The 21,808-nt window shown below is 38.2% G+C and overlaps 1 protein-coding gene and 1 pseudogene across 5 annotated transcripts in view; one reads left to right on the forward strand and one right to left on the reverse strand.

Moving 5' to 3' along the window:
• AGBL1 (AGBL carboxypeptidase 1) overlaps window positions 1-21,808 on the forward strand; it is an 889,014-nt gene that overhangs the window by 34,055 nt on the left and 833,151 nt on the right. The window lies entirely within an intron of this gene.
• On the reverse strand, window positions 17,140-18,115 carry LOC308418327 (heterogeneous nuclear ribonucleoprotein C-like; annotated as a pseudogene). The gene has a single exon. The product of its transcript is annotated as a heterogeneous nuclear ribonucleoprotein C-like (transcript).

Consider the following 21,808-nt stretch of genomic DNA (forward strand, 5'->3'; position numbering starts at 1 on the left):
TTCTTACTTTTTTCTCTTGTTCTTTTCTCTTCCCCTACCTTCTCTCCTTCCTTCTCTTTTTTCTCTCCCACCCATCTTTCTTTTCTCCCCTCCTAAGACACCATTCTCTAGCTCATACTGTTTGCATGTCACATGACAATAATATCTGAAGCATACATTGTCTCTTTCCATTCCAAAAAGTCCAGAATCATAAATCCACAATGACCACATAGTCCACCTTTCTAGGGGAAGTTCTGATTTACAACTATTGTCCTATTAGTAAATACCATTTTATTTCTCTTTCATAAGGTTATATCTTGGCCCCCAAATGCATATATCTCTGACAATTTGGTATCTTCACTTGAATATTTTATGGATATCACAATTATTATGTTAAAAACTAAGCACTCTCCCAGTTTTATTTTTATTGAAAAAAATTTCATACAACACATTCTGATCATGGTTTCTCTTCCTTCATCTCCTCCAAGATCTTTGCCACTTCCTCACCCATCCAACTTCACAGCTTCTCTTTCCTCTCTTAGAAAATTAACAGGCAAATAAAAACAAACACACAAACAAACAAACTAGAATTTAAAAGGAAAGCACAGGAATTTCTCTGTTTCTCATTGTTGCTGTTTCTGTCTCTGTCTGTCTGTCTGTGTGTCTCTCTCATACACAGACACACACACACACACACACACACACATATACACACATACACAAAAATCATACAAAGTCAGAAATAATAATATACAAGCAAAAGACCAATAAGGTAAAAAAACAAGCTCAAGCTGAGACAAAATATTTTCAAAAATGCAATTGAGTTCATTTTGTTTTGGCCATCTACTGCTGGGAATGGGGCCTGCTCTTATGTATAACCCATTGAGATTTCATTGGAGAAAACTAATTTTGCCTTTGCAAGCAATTGTTAAGTAGAGATAGCTTTTTGATTTGGGATGAAGATTTGTTTCCACTTCCTCCTCGTAGCACTGAGACCCCAACTGACTTGGATCTGTGCAAACCCTCTGCATGCTGCCACAGTATTTGTGAATTCAGATGTGTATCAGTCTTCTTGTGTTTAAAAGACATTGATTTCTTGGTGTCATTTATTATTGCTGGTTCTTAAATCTTTCCTAAGCTCCAAATTTTATACCCAGAATTCTTATTGCTTCTCAATTCATACAATGTGCATGTGTCAGCTATCCAAGATATTTTTGATAATTTTATTTCTTAACCCAATCAATCAAGACATCTTGTAGATTCTGCAATTAGTACCCACTTTCCCTGATCACTATGATTCTAGTTCAAGATCCAGCCATCTCTTACTTAGCAAGACTTGAAATGCATTTTCCCTGTGGAAATCAAGTCACCATTTAAATCAGATCATGTTTCTTTCTTACCTAAGGTTCTAAGAGTGCTGGGGTTGGGCTTGAATGTTAGTACTTTCTTATGCCAAAGTTCAAGTTCATCTTTTCCAATCCATTGTTGGTGTGATGTGTGTCAACTTAACCTGGTTATAGGCAGTCTACTGGGAAAGCTTGACTTCTTAATGTGGCCACTTGAGTGGATTTGGACATTTGAATTATTAGCCTGACTAAGGAAGATACACCAAGGTGTGTAGGCATCATCTAACTTTCTGATGGCCTGAATTCAATGAGTCTGAGGAATAGTCAATCTTATCTTCATGATCTGGGCCCTGAGCTTTGGTGGCCTATAGGTTCTGGGGCTCACATTTGAATCGCAACCCCACACTTCAAGTTCTTAGGCATTCAGACACAACTGGGGGTTAGCACATCTTTTGCCTTGCTTCATGGCCCTTAAACTTGGATGGGATTAGACTGGTGATGTCATTAGCTATCCAGCTCAAAGAACTAATGAGACTTCCCAGATTACATAGCCTTATAGCAAATTCCTATAGTAAATCCTTTTATATCTCTCTCCTCTTCCATTGACTTTTCCTTTGCTCTCTTTCTATATTATTGGTTCCTTGCTTCTACTTCTCTGCAATATAATTGACAACTAGTCATTTTTCTTCATTTGGCCTCAACAATGCTTTCTTATAGGTTTCTGAGTTACTTGGACCATTTGCTTAATGATTTATCAATTGTCATCAATTGTCTGCAAATCAGCACCAGTGACATAGTTTTGCTGAAGATTTCCTCTTGTGCCTGTATTGATTAGAATTAGTGGTGGTTGTGGATAATGGAGAAAGAAATGCCACTGCCTTCTATTTCTCACATATGGAAATATAGAGGTAAACTATTCCAGGGACCTGTGCTCCTGGTTCTAGTTCCTTCTCCATATGAAATGTGCTATATGGTGGCCTATTCAGAGTACATTCTGCATACCAATGTAGTCCTTAGAATTTCCTACTCAAGTCGGCCGTTTACTGGGGAAGGAGAGAAATAATCTTTTGTTGACATAGCTGTTTTTGTTCCCCCTTGCTTCTCCCTATCCCCATTAAGTTCCAGTTTATTTGCTGGAAGAGTTCTGGGTGTAGAAAGGATAAAGCTCACGATGTGAGCATTGTCTATATCTTACTGATGGACGAACCTAAGTTTAGAACATTTTACTGCATCTCAAATTATGTACAATGTGCACAGTCAGCACTTCTCATGTCCCACAAGGTATCATCAAACTCACTTATTTAATTTGAACAGGAACTTTTCTTTCTGACCATCACACGGGACCGATAATTTTTTTAATCAAGGTTTTGATGGAAAAGACAAACTCAGAATGATTAGAGGTGACAGGAGGATGTCACAGGGCTCTCAAAATTCCAACACAAAATTTAAATACTCCTATGAAAAGGGTTAAGGAAAAGAAGAACTTCAAGTAAAATCAAAGATGAAAAAGATAATTTATAACTGATACCAGAAATACGAAAGCTTCCTAGGAACTGTTATGAACTACTGCGTGCTAGCAAATTAAAAAAAAAAAAAAAAAAAAAAAAAAAAAAAAAAAAAAAAAAAACAGAGAAAAAGACTTCTATGTATTCACAGCCCCCACTAAAACAGAATTTGGAAGATACACATAACTTTAACCTCCCAAGAACAAGCAGGAAGATTGAATCAATACCAAAGATTGTCAAAAAACAATAATAATAGCACTAAAAAAATTAAATATTCTCTTACATACAGGGGGTTGAAAGATTGGGGGTATTTATAGTTTAGAATTTGGTATGCATCTCCATGGGTGAGATTCTAGTACAAGAAGTAGTTTTTTTGAAACACTCTATGACTCTTAATTTGATATCATCTTCTGAGATTGTGAAATCTATGTTTGTTCCAATATTTGTGCTTGCCTTCCTCTCTGAATTTGGTGTCACATTGACATTGTCCCCACCCTCCTATGGAGTGTCACTACAATTCTTCTCAAGAAGTCTCCTGAACAGACTTTCTTGGAGGTAGATCTCACTGCTTCCTGAGTGAGCTTGCTTGCATTTTTAAGCTTGTTGATTGGCGTCTGATGAAATTCTGTCCTTAAAGGAGTCAGGCTGAGGCTGGCAGGGGACACAAGTAGAAAAGTATAGAGTCACAATCAGTAGGTTGGATTTCAAACCACAAAAATAAAATTCGAGGCATAACCTCCTTGTTTATGCTCATAAAGTCTGTCTTTGCAGGAACACAGCAGTTCTTCTTACACTGTTGGCCCTCTGTAAATCAGCACCAACGACATTATAATTATGCTTCAAAAACAAAGGCAGCCAGAAGTTGCATTTTAAGTATTTGTTATTTGGTTGTTCTAGGATCATGTGTGGATGCTCATCAGAAATAGCTTCCACACACTCCTTAAGAATCTGGAATTTGGGGTTTAGTTTTCTGTCATGTCCGTCTTAGATAATAACATTTTCCTAAAGGAAAAACACTCAAGCATTTTAGGAGGTATAGAGAAGAAAACACGTGTTCTCTGCTTGATTTCTGTTCACAACACAGCCTTGCGAATTTAGGGAGGTTTATCAAAAGCCTCTGGGAAGGGGTGTCAGTGAGGTAATCTTACACTAGTTACTGTGAACATCTCAATTTCTCATGTATTCAGTATTAATCAACTATGTTATAAAAGGGGTGTCTCTTAGAATAGGAATAATAACACTTACCATTATTCAAGGATAATACCAGAAACCCTGTATTCCGGATAGTTTCTATAATGAGATTTGAGATTGTGGGATGAGGTCATATGATAATCTGTGTCTGAGGCTATACATAAAATGCCAGCTAGGTGGTGTAAGTGAGACTCATGCCTATGTGCTCTGGAGTCCTTGCACTCCCTCATCCCCCAAAGTTGTCCTGTTATCTTTAGCTTGATTGCAAATGAAAAAAATGCCACTTTTGGGTTAGCAAAAAAAGTCAGAGAAGATGCACCTAATCCTTAAAAGACTTAAGGACACAGGAAGTGGGTAGGTCTGGTGGGGCAGAGGTCGGGGTTTGAGGGTAGGAACATCCTCTTGAAGATCATGGGGGAAGGGCAGGAGGCATGGGATGTGGAACAGTCAGAGGGCAAACCTGGAGGGAAATAATGTCTGAAGTGCAAAAACACTTAAAGAGTAAATTATTTTATTTATTTTCCTTTTTAATTAGATATTTCTTTATTTATATTTCAAATGTTATCCCTTTTCCAAGTTTCCCCTCTGGAATCCCTCTATTTTATCCCCTAAGGGGTTTGCAACCCCATATAAATAACAACAATAAGGACCAATCAGAACCCTCAGAGCTTTCAGGGACTAAACTACCAATTTCAAGAATACATTAAAAAATAAAATAAATAATAAACTTTTATAATTGTTTGAAAAAAAGAAAAAAAACAATTTAACATAGCTCTAGTTTGTATGTGAAAGAGAATTAATTGTAGAGATATGGACAATTTAGACCACCAGAGTATAAAGTGGTCCTGTATCTTCTACTCTAGGACAGTTCTTAAATCTAGGTGGGGTACATATACACTTATTCATATTTACTTAATTTTGATTGTTTCTTATTATCCCTCCGTTCCCATCTCATTGCCCTGCATCTATAGCTTTCCAGCCCTGCTACTATCATATTCATTTCTTTGTCACATGTGTGGCCTTATAGTCCCCTTCAAGCCTCCTTTTCTTGATGATCCTCTTTCTAGGTTTTGGCCTCTACCCACAAGTAGCTCTGTCTTTCCTTTTCTTTACATCAGTTCACTTCCTTCTTTTTATAGTTGAGCTCTTTCTGTCTTTTTCTTTTAACCCTCGCTATACAATTCAACAATAAAATAAGCCCATGAGTTTACCAGTAATATCAAATTCACTCAGAGAGAGACATGAGAGTAGCTGAGTCCCATCTCAAATGACCATCAGCTGGGGCTAACAGTTACAAATATAAATTTGACTGTATACACAGTGGCCAAGATATGGGGAGGGAAGGGCATATTTTTAAAAAGCTGTGTGTGTGTGTGTGTGTGTGTCTGTTTATGTGTGTTTATGTGCTTCTCAGTACATGGCAACTGTGCTTACATGCTAGCTGCAGGTGTCTCCTTGCTGTGGGGTCCTGGTAGGTATATAGTTGGCAACACATCTCTTTGATATCTTTGATTAGCTTCTCAAAGAGACAGAAGTGGAAAGGTTTTGGTGATGAACAGAGGAATCCAGAGAAGAGTTGTCAATAATCTCTCTTCTTAACATCAATTTCAAACATACACAAACTATTGATTAGCCCACATGATTAGCCTTCATTTTTTGTTCCTATTCATTCAGTTATTAATCTTTCTATTCATTCAAAACCAATTATCCTTCAACTGATACTCTGAGCATAGGACATTAAGTCACAAGCACAGAAGCCTTCTCATTTTATACAGGATAAACTGTAAGGTCTCCATCTGCTCCTCTCTTCTTAGGTCATCTTTTGTTTTTCTTGCATGTACTTGAGGTTACTGGACAACTCTTATAGTTCTTTCACTTTCTTTACTTGATGACTCTCTCTTAGTTGTAAGGCAAATGTCCAGCAGCCTCTCCCAGCATTCTCTGTAATTCAATCATTGGCCCCAGACCCAAACTAAGAAAATCCTTGCCAGTGTTCACAGAGAACTCACCGGGCCCATTTCAGGATGGCCATTAAGCTGCAACCTGCATGATAACGACAGAAAGGTGTCCTTTTCTGAAAACATGTTGTCAAATGTTGAAAATTTAGTGGAAACATGTAAACCCTTGTTGGTTTTGATGAAGGATGTGTCTTCTAAGATCCAGTACAATCGAATAGAAAAAAGGCTAACTCACTGGCTTCAGTATCCAGGAGCTACCTCCCCCAAGCTTAGTTTAATTACATGACTGTTATTGTATTTTAAGTTCAAAGTATGTTTCACAAAAAGGTATATGAAAAGAAACTAGTAGACTTTTGATACAAATGTTTAAAAGTAGTATAAGAATATTATTGTTAGAAGTTTTTCTTTAATATGTATCACTCTAGATCAAGAAGATTAAAACATTTGGCTTCATGTATCTTGTACTTCCTACCTGACCCACTGCCTTAATTTTTATTTGCTTCTTTAAGCTTCATCTTTTAAACATTTATTTATCTACTTATTTATTTTTATGTGTATGTATGTGTGCTTTTGTGAGTTTTTGTGTACTGCTTATGTTCAGGAACTCCTGGCGGCCAGAGACCATTAGATTTCTCTTGAATTGGAGTTATTGATGGTTGTGAGCCACTTGGTATGATTACTTTGCAAGAACAGTAAGTGTTCCTAGGCACTGAAGCCATTTCTCCAGAGTGTTTTTCTTGGCTTCTATTTTAAGTGAGGTCTATGGTAATTTTAGGTGATTCTAAATTTGAATAAGCAAAAATTATTTGTGATTTTACTACTCAGAACTATTAATGTCTATTTTCCTAGGTATTTTTCTATGCAAAAACACTTTGATGTAGACTTTTAAAAAACAAATTTATCAGTTATCCCACAGAGAATTGGTTAATGTGTACATCTACAAAGAAATAGCCAAGACTCAGGGGGACCTTCTTTTAAATGAGTCTAAAACAGCTTGCAAGCTACTTTAGAAGATGCTAAAATTTCTGCCCCTGAATGTATTAAAGAAGGAGAAGGAGGAAGCAGAGAAGAAGAAGAAGAAGAAGAAGAAGAAGAAGAAGAAGAAGAAGAAGAAGAAGAAGAAGAAGAAGAAGAAGAAGAAGAAGAAGAAGAAGAAGAAGAAGAAAAAGAAGAAGAAGAAGAAGAAGAAAAAGAAGAAGAAGGAGCCATCACCAAATATGATATGGTGAGTGGTGCATGTTTTATAATTCTAGCACTTGGAATATCAAGGCAGGAAGATTATGAATTCTAGGCTAGCTTAGATTATAGCATGCATAGACAATGAAAATGATGAACTCAAACAAACAATGTTCCTCAAATGAAAAAAAACCAATAAAAACCCGTTTTTTTCTGTTTTTTTTTTTAATGTTAGGGTTATCTATGCGACAGACTACAAAACTAATGTCTGAAACTCTACTTGGAGAGTTCTGGAGGATTTGGCGGAGAATGCATGTTTTCTGAAGTGTCAGCTGTGTCGAGAGCCAGGGACACATATGTGCTCTCTGCAGCCTTGTCTCAATCAGCGTGAAGCATAGAGGCAGCTCTCCGAGTTAGTCATGGAACAGTCTCGTAGGCTCACTCACATTTCTCAGGTTGACAGATGATTCTTCCTACCACAATGTGCTACAGTCCAACAATGCCTAATGTAGTCATTGTGCAATTAGCACTAAATTAGTTATAGGATAAAATGAAACAAATTTGGCTTTTGAAAATGAGGACTTTCATAAAAGGCCAAACTTCAGTGAAAGAAAGCCAGAGAACATTTTAACTCAAAAGGCAATTTGCTTTGCAAAAGGAAGTTGGGAAAATTGTAGCCCATCATACCTAATTAGTGCACACATTTGTGTTTAAATGTATGCTGTTTCTCTAAGAAACCCTCTCCAAGTTCCTTCCAGTTCACCTCTCTCATCAGCAGCCAGAAAGAATTCACTGTTGATGATGATGGTGATACAGGCATCAAATCAACATGATATTGGCTATTTCCTGACAGGGTTGTAAGAGGTACCGAAAGATTGAGCATTATAGAAAGTCCTGTTCAAGCAGAGTTAACAGCCATCCGATTATGAAGGATTATATGGAAATTCCCAGGAAAACTCAATGTACTAAATGAATTTCTCCCTTACACTTCAAGGATTTATTAAAGACTTTACCTAGACGTTTGTGTAATCTCTGTAATGGAACTGACGTCTACCCCATCTCTCCAATAGTAGGTTAGCTTTAGTGAGACTATGGTTAGAAAGTGGCTAGAAAGAGAAGAATAATAATTTCACAGCATGGAAACATGATTAACATTCACTTTACTCAAATGAATAATTGAGTGATGACATCATCCTTGATGTCACGTGGCTATCCCATAGTTCTTTTTGTGGGATGGGTGGAAACTCTCACCACTGAAGACCAGTTCCCCAGTGTGGTAAATAGGAAAAGAGTCAGAGAAATCCAGATTGAGGACCATTCTATAGGGTATCTTTGGTTTCTCTCAATATTGCACATGAAAAGAAAGAAATGACTGATAAACAATTTCACACCAGAGGAGTCTGAAAAGTGTTGGCCTTTAAATGAGATGCCGTCACCTGGATGGGACCCTGGAACAGAGGAAGAACAAGGTCATAAATTCAGGGAAGTCTGGAGTTCACTTAATGAGTTAGCTTCTTTTTTTTTCCTCTTCCACCTTCTCTCCCTTGTGCTGAGGATCAAATGTAGCATCTCACATGCATACTAGGCGAACAGTTTGCCATTGGGATATCAGCTTTGCTTTTTTTTTTTTTTTCATTTTGGCAAACATAACATGCCATTGGATATGCTTAAAAAGGGGGAAATGGGGGAATCTTCTGTACAGCCTTTGAAACTTTTCTGTCAATCAAAATCATTCAAAGTATTAAAATTCAGGATTTTTTTACTGGACAAGTAGCTCTCAATCTATCTCTTTCTAGTCCTACCTTTTACTTTTTTCATCTTTAGCTCAGGTTGACTTTCAGCTTCATACATAGCCAAGAATGACCTTGAACTTCTGACTTCCTGACTTTATCCCCAGAGTGCTATGATAATAGGCATACACTACTACAATACTGTGAATGGTGCTGGGACTTAAGCCTAGTGTCTTGTGCATGCCAGGAAAGCACTCCACTAACTGAAACACATCTCTAGCTTACTCCTGTTTACTTTATGGACTTAGCCATGACTCTAATATTGACCTTTTATATGGTTTTATAAAAATCAATATGTTCTTCACTGAGTGTCTATGTTTACTTTTTATTAAATATTCTATGTATTTATGTTTCATGTTATCCCCTTTATCCCCTCTCTCATTCTCCCTCCCCTTACCTTTGCTTCCATGAAGATGCTCCAACTCCCAACCACCCACTCCCCCACCTTGTCAGTTCCCCTACACTGTGAAAAGAAACTTTCACTGGACTAAGGGCCTCTCCTCCCATTGGTGCCAGTCAATGCCATATTCCACTACATATGCAACTGGAGCCGTGGGTCTCTCCACGTGTGCTCATTAGTTTGTATTTTAGTCTCTGGAAGCTCTGGGTGGGTTGGTTGGTTGATATTGTTGTTCTTCCCATGGAGTTGCAAACATTTTCAGCTCCTTCAGTTATCTCTTATCTTCCACATTGTTGTTTCTAATGTTATGGCTCAGATACAAAACTTCAGAATGTTACTTTCTAAAAGAAAATTCATCATGAAATTCTTGACAATTGACCATGGAGATTGAAAATTAGAAGATGGTCAAAATGTTTAACCTAATTATGGACAAAGTAGCTCACAAATGTCCATAATGGCAAGTCAACATTTTTATAGTTACAGATGATCACAAAACTGATGGGTGATAAAGCAGTAGACTTGATTTTGAGGAAGAATGAAAAGGGGTTTTAGAAGTAGTTTTACTAAACATCTCTCAAAGTGAGGCAGTGTCTTTGTAATACCTCTGGCAGACTGAAATCTTTCTGCTCTTGCTTTTGCACCTGACTTTCTTTGCCTGGAAGAGGGAATTTGCAGTTTTTCAATCCTGGATTATCTGTGCTAGTTTTACACAGTTGACTCCCTAAAAAATTTAAGACAAGGAATATGCAGTTTTGGTTGTCTAGGCCTGGGTTACCTTACTTGTTGTAGTACTTACTTGTTGGTTCTCAACCTCCCTAAGGCTTTAAACCTTAAAACAGTTTCTTATGTTGTGGTGATCCAGATCTATAAAATTATTTTTTATTGTGACCTCATAACTGTAATTTTCATAATCTTAGGAATTTTAATGCAAACATCTGCTTTTTTTTCCTGACAGTTTTAGGCCCTAAATGGACATGCTTTAGCCCCTCTAAAATTGACTTCAGTTTAGACATGAATGTGATACCTTGTCACAATTTTGAGAGTGTGGGGACTTGTTCTGAATCTGTGCTCTGAATCCTCACACTGATTATGTCCCTGATGTCACTTTTTACTCAGAACCAATGTATTAAAGGACATCCCACAGTTTTAAGTAAATAATTGATTAAATGGGTCAATAGAAAGACAGGTAATTGGGCATTTTGTCATCAAGTCATGACTACATAATGGATGTAGTGACTTTCTCATCTTGCCTTTATTCTGGATAGCAAAAAGATTCTGCGGGATTCCTAATTGTTCCCAACCCAGCTGTGTTTTCAGACTTCTTAAGAGGATAGACAGAAAAAGATTTCTGTTTATGACACTTTCTCAGTCATTCAGCACAAAAGAGAAATGAACACAAAAGTAGGTAGGAGAGAGAAGTGAAACAACTTTGTCCTCCATAAGTGAGACTATTGAGTGTGGGAAATATGGAGTATCTTCTTGATTCTTGGAGGTAAGCTAGGTAACTATAACAGCTAGATGGAAGTGGTTCCTGATGTTTTCTATACCTTTTGTGATCTTATAGACATGCACATGTGTTTCTAGATTATTAAGAATGTGACTTTATTCACTGTCTGCCATATATGTAGACCATTTATCCCCATGTCTGTGACTTGACATCCTTTGACCTTAAATTCTTGGTCCCTAGTGGAAGTACAATGCTGCTTCCAGCTTTTGATGCTTTTCTCTCTGTCATAGTTCTTATTGATTTTAAGCATGCATTTTATTCATTTTATACCCCCACAGGGTTGACACTGATTTTGGAGAGTCCTTTGATTTTCTTGGCTGTGCTCTATAAAGAAGACAAAATATCATACTACTTGGGAAACCATAAGCAGGATATGTATTCAGCTTTATCATATAAAAAGCATTTGTTCTTGTCTGAGTCCTCATGAAATACTTCCTGGATGCATGAAGCCTTGTGTGAAATTATCTCCCTTCATTAGTGTCCAAGCAGTGTTCCTGGCACAATTCTAACAGGCAATCTGTGGCTTCTTGTAGCTCTAGGGTGGGATCTTTACATGTTCAAAGAGATATCTATCACATTTATAAATCAATGACAATACCTATGAGAATATTCTCTGGAAGAATATTTTTTAAATCATACTTACCATTACAAACATCAGACATTTTATTAGGCAAAGGAATCCACAGGAGACATGGTATAGAAACAAATACAATATGTGTTAACTACATATTCAGTCTTGGAATCATCTGGAAGTGAAGTTTTCATGCATCTGCAAAAAAAAGTTGCTTAATTTATTTCCCAAACTGCTTTCTATTTAGTTGCTTCATTGTAGTTATATTTAAGATAACTAATCCTATCATAAACTCTCACATGTGTATCTGACCACATAGGTTTCCTGGATATACTAGTTAGGGAAGAACTCGCTTTGAATATGGACACTGGATGGGAAACAGAGTTAAGTTTTTCTTAACATAGGTCCCTCCAAGGCACTTGCAATGAGCCAGTTATTTCCAGAAGTTAATGATGTGGTTTAAAATATTTCCAAGATGAGCCTCCTCAAGTAAGGAGGTTAAGCTATCCATGCAGACTGTGTAATCTTTTCCTTAAGGAAACTTCAATAAGGTAACTATTGAGAATTATTTTTCTTCTTGAGATACTTTCCAGAAATCTGGCTTTCAATGAAGGGATTCCTTCATGTCTGGTCTTTCTGTAATTGAGTTTGGCTATTGTGATTGGCTTCACAAAGGAGTTAATTTATTAAAAAAATATGTGGTTTTTGTTTTCAACCTTGGCTATTTTTTGTGTCATTGATAACTCATTATTGTTGAAAGTTCTGTAATATCTATGTTTATCTCTATATCTCTATCTCTATCTCTATTTCTATCTTTATATCTTTCTACCTACCTACTTGTCTGTCTCTCCATCTGTATGTTCGTCCATCCATCTATCCATCCATCCATCCATCCATCCATCCATCCATCCATCCATCCATCCATCCATCCATCCATCTATCCATCCATCCATTGGTCTGTGTGTCTGTCTATCTACATTTTATCATTGTTGTGTATTTTATTCTCCTAAAAACTGTGATCAATACTTGAGTTAATCTTTGATGAGTGAGATGCTTATTCAAATATGAAATAACTTGGGAAATTACCTTTCAAGGTAGGATGGGAAGCCTAGTGTCTAGTAATCTTGTGTTTATTGACCTATAGTTGTGTGGTATAGATAGATAAGAAATCCAGGAATCGAAGGGATCAATGTAATCCTCTAGAGAATAAGACTTGTCATGGATGAGTGTGAAATCATAAGTAGAAAATTGATTATGGCAGAGCCAAGCTCAAAGTCTATAAAAGCTATTTGTATCTCTTTCAGCAGAGCATCAGGCTATCTATGCTACATTCCATGATGGTTATGTATGAACATGTGGCAATATTAGTCAAAGAAATGAGGTTAAAAATATTGACTGATACACAAAGTCTCTTGAGAAAGAGACTCACATTTTTTTTCTTTTTAATTAATGCAGTTGAATATACTGTTGACTCATATCACACAACGGTGAAGAAGTTGAAATATAGGTTTCTGAATCACCCATTGTGAAAGGTATACCAGTTAGTCACAAATCAGCTAAAATAACTTTTAGACTTTCTATGAAAGAAAAACCCTTCTTTTGCAATTAGGCAATTCTTGGACTTCACACAGTCTGTGAGTTCTGGGGCAGTGCGAGCCTCTGGAGTTAGCATCCCGCTATCAGTGACTGCATATTATGTCTGTTCTTTTGTGACTGGGTTATCTCACTCAGAATGATATTCTCTAGATGCAGCCATTTTCTTAAGAATTTGGTCAAGTCATTGTTTCTGGTGGCTGAGTAGTATTCCATTTTGTAAATGTACCACAATTTTTGTATCCATTCATCTACTGAAGGACATCTGGGTTCTTTCCAGCTTCTGGCTTTTATAAATAGAGCTGCTATGAACATTGTAGTGCATGTATCTTTGTTGTATATTAAAGTGTCTCTGGGGTATATGCCCAGAGTGGAATAGCTGGGTCTTCAGGTAGTACTATGTCCAATTTTCTGAGGTTTCACCAGACTGATTTCCAGAGTGGTTGTATTAGTTTACAACCCCACCAACAGTGGAGAAGTGTTCCTCTTTCTCCACAACCTCTCCAGCATCTGCTGTCATCTGAGTTTTGGATCTTGGCCAATCTGACTGGTGTGAGGTGGAATCTTAGGGTTGTTTTGATTTGCATTTCCCTGATGGCTAAGGATTTCAAGCACTTGCTCAGATGTTTCTCAGCCATTCGATATTCCTCAATTGGAAACGTTTTGTTTAGCTCTGTACCCCATTTTTAATAGGGTTATTTGATTCTCTGGTGTCTAGGTTTTTGAGTTCTTTGTATACCTTGGATATTAGGCCTATATCTGATGTGGAGTTGGTAAAGATCTTCTCCCATTCTGTTGGCTGCCGTTTTGTTTTCTTGACAATGTCCTTAGCCTTACAGAATCTTTGCAATCTCATTAAGTCCCATTTGTTAATCTTTGACCTTAGAGCTTGAGCCATTGGTGTTTTTATTTCATGTATGTGGGTGTTTGGCCTACATGTTGGCCTTCTATACCAGAAGAAGGCCAGAGAAAGAGATAGTGTTTTATGAAATTATTGTGAGCCATCACATGGATGGTGGCAATTTAATATAAGTTCTCTGAAAGATCAACCTGTGCTATTAACTACTGAGATATTTCTCTAGCTTCTGTATCTGTCTCATCCTGTTTTTTTGAGAAGTCTATGCTTAGTCCTTTACCCCAGTTTTTAATTAAGTTGTTTATTTTCTTGATGCTTTGCTTCGAGTGGCTTTGCATAGTCTAGACACAGCCCTCTTTCAAATATTTAGCAATTAAACATTTTCATATTTTGTGGGCTACCTCTTCACTTGAATGATGTTTTTCTCTGCTATATAAAAGCCTTTAGTTTCATGTGACACCATTTGTCAGTTCTTATGCATAACATTGTGCTAAGAGAATCCTTCTAAGAAAGACTTTTTCTGTGCCTATATGTCCAAGCATCTTTTCTACTTTTTCTTCTTTCATGTTCCGGGTATCAAGTCATATGTTGAATCTGTGGTTCACTTAGAGTGAACTTTTTGAAGTGTTAGAAATTAGGACCAATTTTATTCTTCTTTATTTAACTATTGAGTTTGAACTTTGTTAAAGCCTTTGCTAAAGATGATGCAATTTCTCCAATATGTGCTACTGGTCTCATCACCCCCCAAAAAATTTCAGTTAGCTATAGGAGTGTTGTCTTATATGGAGGTCCATAATTGTATTTCATTGATCTATATGTCTGTTTTTATGCCAGTACCATGCTGTTTTAATTACAATAGCTTTGTAGTATAACTTGAAATCTGGGATGATGATACTTCTAACAGTCTTTATTGCCTGGGGTTTGTTTTGGCTACCAGAAAACATTTTTTTCTTTTCATTTGTATTATTATCTTTATTAGCTTCATTGAGAGGGACATCATATTACACTGGGTTTTTTATTCTTTTCTGTTTTTATTTTTTCAAAGCATTATCTAGGTGCTTTTCAACTGCAGTTCAGTTGCATGTTGCAGTACTTGTATAGGCTTTGCTGTCCCAGATGGGGCTGGAAGTGGGAGATGCTTTCACCTACTTGAGTAGAATCCAGAGACATGGTTAAATATCTTCTGTCCCACCCCACTTCAACATATTCTCCTTTGCTTCTAATGTAAACATCAGGTTGAGAAACTCTGCATCCATGTAAATTAATTTGTTGAAATATATTTTAAAAAAATAATCAGCAGAGTAGACACTTTCAAGAGAAGATGTACAGGTTAAGGAAAAAGAGCTAAATAAAAAAATTATGAAGGTTGAAGGGGAATATTTAATGGAACAGAGGCTGCAGGCCAACAAACATGGACTGAAAAAAAATTACACCTTCCCAGGAATATGGCAATTGTTCAGCTGTGCTTTTGAAATGTCTTAGTGTCATCTTGAATTAATTAAGGCCACTGGAGATTGTGGTGGGGAGGGGTCAGGGGCCATTATATTTGAGGTTAGGAGTGGTCTCTTTCTTATGAAGCCATTGCCCCTCAAAGCTAGGGGGTGCTTTAACAGTGTTTCCCACTCTGCCTGAGCAGGTACCTGTCCTCTTAGGTCCTTGGCACAGTTCCAGCAGATAGACCCATTACCACGTTGTTTCTGACTTCTCCCCTTTAGAGTATAGCACTAAAAAACTCCCCAATACCAAAGCAACAGAAAGCATGCCTCTTAGCATGTAAACCTATTTTCACAGTCTGACATCATACAATGGTCCTGGCTTGTCAGCAGGTCTTAAAACTGGAAGAGCCCAATGTTATTCTCTTTAATTCTAGCATAAGCGATGAAGAGGTCCAGAGAAGGTGCATGATTAATCTGAAGTCACAATGAAAAATTCGGGGTTAGAGCTAGGTGTACCTTCTCCAAGTCTGATATGTTTTTGTATTCTATCATGGTAGCACTTTAAAAGAAAAATCAATAATTCATAGAAAAGCTCAGTAAAGTTTTTGTTGGATTTTCAGTTTAAATACCAATCTAGCTAACTCTGCCCTGCTCTCTCCCCAGCCCTTCAGTTTGCTTGTATGCCAAATTCAGGGATACCTTTTAGAGGTCTGACATGCAATACTTTTTTATTCATCAGCTGCTGAGGGAGGTTCACTCTTGTTCTGCATAAAATCACAACTTCCTTTTATGTGTGAATTAATTTTTCTCCCTCACAATTTGATGAATTTGGTATTTGGAAAATACTTCCCAGGACAGTCCTACTTGGTGTGTGTTTGAGGTCGCTGTCAAAAATTGCCTTCTAAAGCCACCATTTGTCTGGGCATTTAAGGCTGCTTACTGGACTCAGCTAAAAGTTGATGGTTGCTATTCCCAGTTCAGTGGCTTTCTTCACTGGTTGTCCATTGGCAGCAGCCTGGGTTCCTTACAGTATGGATACTTCTGAGTATTCTATACTTCTATATGAAAATTCTGGATTATAAATGTCAATGTTCCATTGTCATGATACGTGTTCTTTAACCTTCAAACCACATTGCTTCCCCCACCTGGTTTAATAAGGAATTGTTTATTTTCGAGAAAAAGATCTCAAACATCAGGCTGTTCCCAAAAATAACTGATGCTATAATGTTAGAAAATAAATATTAAGACTATTAAGACTTGTAAGATGTATTGGACACGCCATGTCCCATCCACAGAACTACTTAGTTCTGTGAATACATTTGTGTTGTAACAGTCCCACTCATAAACACACACCTCTAATGCAAAGCCACTCTGAGAGTTATAAGTAAATGAGATGCCTCTGCAGTTAGGAAAGCAACTGCTGAAATCATGAGTGGGATGAACCACGCTCCCTGCATAACGAGATTATTTAGGAGACAGTTGATAAAAGTTAGGAAAGCAACTGCTGAAATCATGAATGGGATGAACCACACTCCCTGCATAACAAGAGGTTATTTTGGAGACAGTTGATAAAAGCCATACAGCTTTTTATTGCTCAGTCAAAGAGGTATCAAAATTAAAGCAAAAACTTACAGGGTAAGACAATGAAATTGATAGGGAGCATCAAAGGAAGTAAGAATGGAACTAGGCACCGGGCAATTATGAATTAATGAGCACAGCAAAAATAAGGAGGGAGAACAGTGGGAATGTGCAGAAGATGCTAGGAGAGATGACCTGGTGTTACTTTGATCTCTCACAAGCGCCCAGGTAAATGAATCATGGGATAAGATTTCTAAGCTCCACTATGTACGTAAGAGTCATCCTCCCCCTTGGCGCTGTTTCTGTCATCTTCTCCTTCCTCAGATTCTTTTTCATTATCCTTCAACTCCAGCTGGTCATCTCCTCAACCCCACTGCCCACATCTTCATTGTCATTATCATCCAGTAGGTCACCCTCCTCAGCAGAGTCATCTGCGCCTGCCTCAGACTCCATGTTCAAATTAGTCTCATCTTTCTTCACAGAGGCGCTGCTCTGCTCTTTCATTCTTTATTCATCTCTACTGGGGACAAGAAGGACAAGTCCACCTGTTTTCTTTGTTCTATTTCAGTTTTTTTAGGCTTTCCAGCAGAGAATCCATTTTCTGTTTTATCTGAGTCTGCTTCCTTTTAATGGCAGAAGGTCATTACCTTTCAACTTTCCAGACTTGGAAGAAGATCCCAGTTGTCTACTCTTAGAATTGAATTCACCTTTGCCCCTTCATGAGGTGTTTCCCGACACATGCTGGCATTTAGAAGGCACTACAGCTCAAGGAATAGGAGGAGAAAGAGGAGAAAAAGGAAAAGGAGGAGGAATAGGAGGAGGAGGAAGAGGAGAAGGAGGAGCACATTCTGGGTAATTACATCTTGTCATAATACTCCCGTTGAAAGTCATAGTCTAAGTCAAATGAGAGACTGTACATCTCCGCTGCAGATCGTTTCACGCCTGTTTCTCCTCGGTTCTCTTTGGCTCTGCAGCCAGGTTAATATCTGAAACTTGGCCAGCGATCAGTCCGTCATCCTCTTCAGCTACAGCAGTTCGGGAATTTCTTTCATTAACGTACCAGACAAAGGCAAAGCCCTTATCCAGAGAGTAGCCCACAGTTTTGCCATACTTTGAAACAACGGCCTCCAAATTAGACTCCTTGACTGCCAGAGTGTTGAGATTCCCATGAATACAACATGGGAATTCATGGATTGAGGATCTGTCTTGTTGGTAACATTGCTAACCATCTCCTCTGATGATGAGGTTTTACATAAAGCTGAAAATATAGCTAAAGACAAAAAAAATTTTCACAAGAGGAAGGAGAAAGACTGCCTCTAGTATCAAAAGCCCCCAGTGCTACTTATGTTCCACTCTACCTGGTGATAAGAAAGTTCCCAAGATTGTCATACTGAAGGGTAAAAGACATAGCTCTTGCTTGTTGATTAGTCAGCCAAAGTATTTGATAACACAGTAAGAGTCTCAGTTTATACCCTACATTTTAAATGCTTTCACAAAAGAGATGCTAATTTGGCTGATGTCAAATGTCTGATTTTTCTGTTTCAGACTTTCCAGGTTTCAAAAATCAATTTACAAAATATGGAGAAAGTTTCTCTTTATTTATGAGCACATTATTCGGGTTTTGTTGGGCTCAATTTTCTCATCACTAAAAGTGGAATAGACACAGACAAATGAAGAATAAGAATTTTGTTTTGAGGCTAAAATGTAAATGATCCCTGAAATAATAGACACACAAATGACACTGTCATAGTGTAGAATGTGTGGTATGCCGGGGGCGGGGTCTCTTCTTCTTCTTCTTCTTCTTCTTCTTCTTCTTCTTCTTCTTCTTCTTCTTCTTCTTCTTCTTCTTCTTCTTCTTCTTCTTCTTCTTCTTCTTCTTCTTCTCCTTCTCCTTCTCCTTCTCCTTCTCCTCCTCCTCCTCCTCCTCCTCCTCCTCCTCCGCCTCCTCCTCCTCCTCCTCCTCCTCCTCCTCCTCCTCTTCTTCTTCCTCTTCTCTCTCTCTCCCTCTCTTTCTCTGCACATGAGAGTATGGTATGAGCCATGTGTTTCAAGGTTTGTGCCTCTGTGTACAGTTGCAGAGGTCAGCAGGAGAACACTTGGAGTTTCAGTGTATCAGTCTCCATCTTTCTGTATGACATGGTCTCTCACTGAACCTGTAGCTAAACTGGTGTCTACCAACTGTTAGCAATGCTATTATCCCTGTCTCCCGCAGTATTGAAGTTACAGGCATGTATGATGTCACACATGGGCTTTTGCATAGGTGCTGGAATCTGAACTCATGTCCTTTTGCTTTCACAAGAGCATTCAACCACTGAACCAGCTACAGAATTCATCTGCAGAAAATGCCTATTTTGTAAATCTAAATTGTATTCAATGTCTCTGAAGATAGCCCTTGATACTGGGACTTAAGGATGGCCATTCCCTATAGGATGGCCATTCCCTATAAGTTTATAGAGTACTCATGTTGGCCCAGTATCCCTGAAAGAAGAGAATCTGAAATGCAGACCACTAAGAAGTTGAACTCATGTGTGTATTTGTTATCTTTTGCTGCTGTGATAAAATGCCCGAGAAAGGCTTCTTAAAGAAGAAAGACTGTCACAGGAGCCATCTATGTCTTTTGTTCTCAACTGTGAGCCACCCCACACCCAAGAGTTGAGTCTCCTAGAGATCCTAAGTCCAGTCAAGTTGACCTCAAAGGATCATCTTTGGGTCTTTGTCAAGCCTGGCAATTGACTTTATATCATAGCTGCCAAGACTGTACTTTCCGGAGTCACAACTCTACTTTAGGTCATCTGGGTTGGTAGGGTTGTATGCAGCAACCTGGAGCTTGTACAGGTTTTTGTCCTTGAATATACTTCTCAGAACCTCAGCCACCCCAGTTCTGAGCAACAAGAAGACATTTGAGATGAATGATGCCTCATTTTTGTGGATGAAACTCCTTGGAAGACATCTATGATCTGTGTGGCTGCCAGAGGCCATGCTGCTATCTGTGTTCCCTGCTGCCACTGTGGGCTATGTGAATGCTCATGGTTCATGATACCACTGGGGTTCATGTTGCTGTCTGTGATCAGGATGTGTGTACTGAAGGAGACCATGCTGATGTCTGTGGTCGGTACTACCACAAGAGCCTATGATGATGGATGTTAGCAATCCATGCTGCATCCAAAAGGCATATTGAGGTTCATGGTCTATGCTGCCATCAGGGCCCATAATGAGTTCTGTGTTCCATGCCGCTGCCGGAAGCCCTGTGGATGTTCATGGTTTATGGTGCTGCCAAGAAATTATGTAGACGTCCATAATCTGTGGACTTGCCAGTTGTTACTGGTAAGATCACTCTTTTTCACTGATATTGGTGATCACACACTCCAATATCATAGAGAAGGAGAAATCTTGAAGACATTTGTCATATCTCACAATCCCTCCAAAAAAAAAAAAAAAAAAAAACCCAAACAGTCCAGACATGAAGCTGGGAGTAATGGGAAGCTAGTGCAATTTTGCAGTGTATAGAAGAAGAAGAGGAGGAGGAAAAGGAGAAGAAAGAGGAGGAGAAAGATAATAATGATAATAATGATAATGATAATGATGATTAATAATAATAATAATAACAATAATAATAATAATAATAATAATAATTGTTAATCCTGGGGTGGGGAAAGTACCTGGTTATAGGATTCAGAAAGGGGACAACTTCTTAATGTCTTTAGGATGAAGGTTCCTAAGATGTGATTGATTCAGTGGCTTTTTTAGAGTATAGTTGAATCTCCTGTCTTGGATGCTTTTAGTATGTGTTTTATAGGTAGCAGAGCCAGGGAGCATCAGAGCAATAAATGGCAGCTTCTGGCTGAAGCAAGGTGATGCTGACTCCTTTCCTCAATGTTGGTGGTAAGGTCTGGGCTGCAGGCACCATGAGGCATTATTTACTTGTCGTGTTTGGAACCTGCCTAAAAGTGCTGGAAATTGTTTGGTACTTCTTTTCAGTCCTCTTGAATTCTAACCTGCACACTTCATGCTGCAATTTGTCAACTGTGTCTTGGAGAGACATCACAGCCTGCCTAGAATAGAGACAGAGCTGGCATTCTAGTGAATGCCATTTAAAAGAAATCAGAGAACCTTTCAGGGATATGATGCTGTTGATTACTGCAGTGATTAGCATTAGGGCTGGGAGACTTCATCCACTGAGTGACAACAAACGCTCTGGGAGTTGTTGACAAAGCTTGGGATTCCTGATTGTTTTTGCCAGAGAAGGTGATCTCACTCTTTCTAGATGCACATTTATTTCCTCTCTGTTCTTCTTATGAGCATTTTGCTAAGTCGGGAACATCATGACCCAGATGGAAAACTGACTCAGGAGCCTGTATCCCTAATGACCTCCAACCTATTTTTAGATTATTCACCTTTTCTCCCCCATGTCTACCCACACACATGTGCACACTGATGATTTATTGAGTATTTATTGTAACCAGGTATTTTTTTTTATCTGATATACTAACTCAATAGCATTAATGATTTAGGAAACATTCTTAGGAAATGCTGTGAATATGGAATTGAGTTTTACAGAGGTAACAGAAACTGGGCAAAAGTGAACCTGCCTTGTAAGTACATCTTTGGGCTGGGGTGGAACTCAGTAGCAGAAGATTCTTCTAGCATGTTCACGTTGTACACTCTGCATAGTACTGTAACACTGCTCATGCTGCAACATGCATTTAGGAAAATTTCAGGATTGAGGAAAACAGGACAGCAAGGCCATAGCAGATTTCATATTGTGTTTCTACATTGTCCTGCTCAATTCCATCTCATCAATTTCATTTCACCTTGCTCTAACACACCCTGTTCCACTTTAGACAACCCCATCCATTTTTATATCTTCTCATTTCATTCAGTACCACATCTCCCATCTGATCTCATTTTATAGCTTCCCAAAT

The sequence above is a fragment of the Micromys minutus genome, assembly GCF_963924665.1.
Source record: "Micromys minutus genome assembly, chromosome: 3".
In the NCBI taxonomy this organism is placed as follows: Eukaryota; Metazoa; Chordata; class Mammalia; order Rodentia; family Muridae; genus Micromys; species Micromys minutus.